Source organism: Acyrthosiphon pisum, chromosome A1, assembly GCF_005508785.2.
Source record: "Acyrthosiphon pisum isolate AL4f chromosome A1, pea_aphid_22Mar2018_4r6ur, whole genome shotgun sequence".
NCBI classification, from domain to species: Eukaryota; Metazoa; Arthropoda; class Insecta; order Hemiptera; family Aphididae; genus Acyrthosiphon; species Acyrthosiphon pisum.
The window spans coordinates 97,890,180-97,894,073 of record NC_042494.1 but is presented as its reverse complement, the minus strand read 5'-3'; the positions used below and the strand labels follow the sequence as shown (position 1 = coordinate 97,894,073).

At 23.6% G+C, this 3,894-nt stretch overlaps 1 protein-coding gene across 1 annotated transcript in view; it reads left to right on the top strand.

The window, feature by feature from the left end:
* The window catches only part of LOC100167210 (inactive pancreatic lipase-related protein 1), a gene marked incomplete in the record, with an annotated part of 11,127 nt that extends 10,287 nt beyond the window's left edge, over positions 1 to 840 (top strand). Inside the window, 1 exon segment of the mRNA XM_029487868.1 lies at positions 1 to 840.
* Between the last annotated feature and the right edge of the window lie 3,054 nt (positions 841 to 3,894).

The window sequence follows — 3,894 nt, the reverse complement described above, 5'->3', positions numbered from 1 at the left end:
AAACTTGATCTGGGCAGTACATACAGACTATTCATAATACAGTGAAATATTTTCCAAGAAGCATATATTAATGTAATTATTTAAAATCACGTTTGTTGTTAAAAGCTATGTATAACTATATAACTATTGAACAATTATGTGTAATTTTATATTATTTTTAGAAATACTTCAATCGAACACATTTCTGATTATATTTTTATGATGAGAATACCTCACCATATTTATCTCTTTTCTATTTTTCTAATTTTATTATTTATTATTCATTATAAGTATTTTTTAGTTAACCTGAATAAAATAAAAATAATTATAATTAATTGTTATTAGTTTGTCACCGAAGATAGGTTAGTCTAGTTGTATATAATATAATATAGGTAGGAAGCAGATAAAAGACGTAATATTTTGGATATGCTTGTATGCACAAGGACAAACACGGTGAGACAACCTCGTAAGTCGTAGGAATATATCTTAATGGTTTCTAATAATTAATGACTTACATAGTTACAAATGCTTTAATTACTTGAGTTAGAATCAAGAAACTTACTGCTTAGGTAGGTATTGTAATATATGTACATTCTGCGATGTTAAATTATCTGTAAAACATACAGAATCCATAGGAGTCAAAAATAAAATAAAAAAAACTTAATACTCCAAGCAATTTATATGAATAAATCGGCTTCGAAGGTTTAATAGATGACGTAAACTCGTTCCTCATTGTCTCAGAACTGTAAAATTAAATTAAATTTTTTATATTTCTTTTATCCTATATGCTATTAGGTATATTTATCTAAATGTTATTTATTGTATGAATTACCAATAAAGTTGAATTTTAATTTAAATAAATATTTGTTTAATTGACTAATTACCAATTAATAGTTTGAAATTTGTAAATCAGTCCGCATAAACACTATCATAGTTAAATGTATTGATTATTTTGTAATTTGATGATTGTTGGTCTAGGGTCTAATCACTCTAATCATATCAACATTATAATTTGTTGTTAGACTTTTTCACACACGAACACGTTATTATAGAAAAAATAAAGGTATTTCAGAAAGGTTCATCTATGTTTAATCTAATTAAAATGTATAGATAGTTATAATAAGATAATAATAATATAAATTATAATAGATAAATAATAATAGGTTAATACAAAATGTATTATTTATACGATTGTGTAGGTAGGTACCTATATTCTTTCAATTAAAAGTTAAAACATTTTTATTTGATGTATTTCATCACAATATAGTCACACATATAAAACATACTTCTAAATATGAGATAAATAATAAATATTAATGAATTAATATTTATTCATCATATTATACTTTTTGAAAAAAACACACTTTTTATTTTATTTGGTAGGTAATAGTATAAAAGTGAATTAAAAGTAAAATAATTAAAACAGAAGCAGACAATATATGCCTATAATAGTATAATTGCACTCCTTTTGTATTTATATTGTTTTATATTTTATAATTATAATAATTATCAAATGCACATATCAATTTGTATGATTATATATTTAAATCTAACTATAAGTCATACTATACTAATAAGGTAAGTAGGTACTTACAATAATATATTTTAGATCCTGAGTGGAGCGATGAATGTTATGATGTAATGATGTGTGTTTTTTGTGGCTATAAAAGTTGAATATTTTATACATTTTTAACTACAAAATAATTTTTAAAGTTTAAATTAAATTTGACAAATTTTGTCAAACTTTGAACTTTAAAGTTTAAATGCTTATAAAAAAAAACTGTGCCTATGTATTTTTAACTGCTATTTTAACAATATATCAGGAGCCTTGTATTAAATGTTTACGCTGTTTGGCCCAACAAATAAAATATAATTGATACAGTGAAACCTCCCTTAACGGGTACCTCTAAATAGCAGACACCTCTAAATAGAGGACGTATTTTTGGGAACACACTACAAGATGTCTATAAACTGAACCCTTTGATTAGCGGAAAAAATGCCAGTAACCAAGAGTGTCCGGTATTTAGAGGTTTCGCTGTATTTATACAAAAAAAAAAATTAAAAAAAATTAAAAACTGAAATTGGCCGTAAACAGCTCAAAATCAGTCAAAATATTTTATGATGTACAGAAAATGAATATATAAATATTCAGTTAAATTTTCGTGTATCTACAATTATTCGTTTTTGAATTTTAGCAAAATAAAAAAATCGTATCTACTATTGCCTATATTGTAAAAAAAGAAACTTCAAACGCTCAAATTTAATTTGATTTTCTTGTAGACAATTTTTTTTTTAGGTAGACAAACTTATGACTTATGAGGAATTTGGCATTAGATTTTTAAATCTTAGAGTTCAAAATAAAATTTTTTATGAATTTCTACCTCAAAATAATTTGCAAATTGTTGTCATTTTTACGTATTTTGTCAAGGTTTGAACTTTAAATAAGTACTTATAAAAAAAATTGCGACATTTGATTTTTAATATTTTTCAACTATCATTATAAAGTTATATTAGGAGCCTTGTTTGTATTAAATTTTCAAGCTTTTTTACCCATCAAATAAAATTTTATTGACATTCATAGAAATAAAAACTAAAAAAATTTGAAACTGAAAACTTCTGTTAACAGTTCAAAACAAATCCATATATTTTGAAAATTTCATTGTATATAGAAAATGTTTTTTACTTTTGACCCCCAAAAATACCAACTAGATTCACTTTCCTATCAGAAAAAAAACTGTTGAAAAAAATCTAAGCATTTTTATTGTCCTAAAAGGTGATGACAGACACAAAAAAATTAAAAATAAACATACTTTGTAGTTGTATTTTTAGTTGAGTTTTTTTTTAGTTGTAGTTGTTATTTTTACAAATTTGTAGTTAAAAAGGTGGGTAAGTGGATGTCGCTCTGCTGTACAGTAGGTTACAAGTGGGTCACTGTATAATGGATAGTATTAAATTTGAATTCAATGATGTAATATCATTGTATAAGAAAAACGATTCTGAGCGGAGACGGTTTGTCAGTCTAGGTATTAGACATACCTATTATAGGTATACTTATCTATAGTATTAAAAAAAAATTGACCTATAATAGGTATCAATAATAAATTCCAAATTAATCATATAATAGTATACTTTAGAAGTTTCAAGTACCCACAAGTAATATTATACAATCACAACAAAATAACTAAAATAGTTATTCCAGGTTTTTTAATATATAATTTCGTCCAAATTTGAACTTAAAATGAGTATAAAAATAAACTGTGCTTATTTGTTTTTAGATTTTTTGGTAACAGAATAAACTACTTACGTGGAATCTTGTTTTTAATTTTCAATCCTTAGATATAAAAGTTGACCATTTTATAAATTTTTAACTACAAAATAATTATTCAAATTAAAATTTGATAAATTTTGTCAAAATTCGATCTTTAAATGCTTATAAAAAAAAATTGTGCCTATGTATTTTTAATATTTTTCAACTGCTATTGTAACAATATATCAGGAACCTTGCATTAAATTTTCACGATTATTTACCCAACAAACAAAATTTTATTGATATTTATATAAAAAAAACTAAACAAATTGAAAACTGACAGTGTCCGTAAACAGCTCAAAAAAAGTCAAAATATTTTCAAATTTTTATCGTGTATAGAAAATTCTAATATACACATTCAGTGAAATTTTCAAGTATCTACAGTCATTAGTTTTTTAATTACAATAAAATTAGAAAATCATTACGTAAGAAATCGAGTGAATATCAAATGTTGTAAAAATATGAATTTCAAACGCTCATAAAAATTTAATTTGAGTTTCTTATAGACATTTTTTTTTAGATAAAGGTAGATTAACCTATAAGGAATCTTGTATTACATTTTAAAATGGTTAGTTCTAAAAAGAAAAATTTTTACGAATTATTAACTC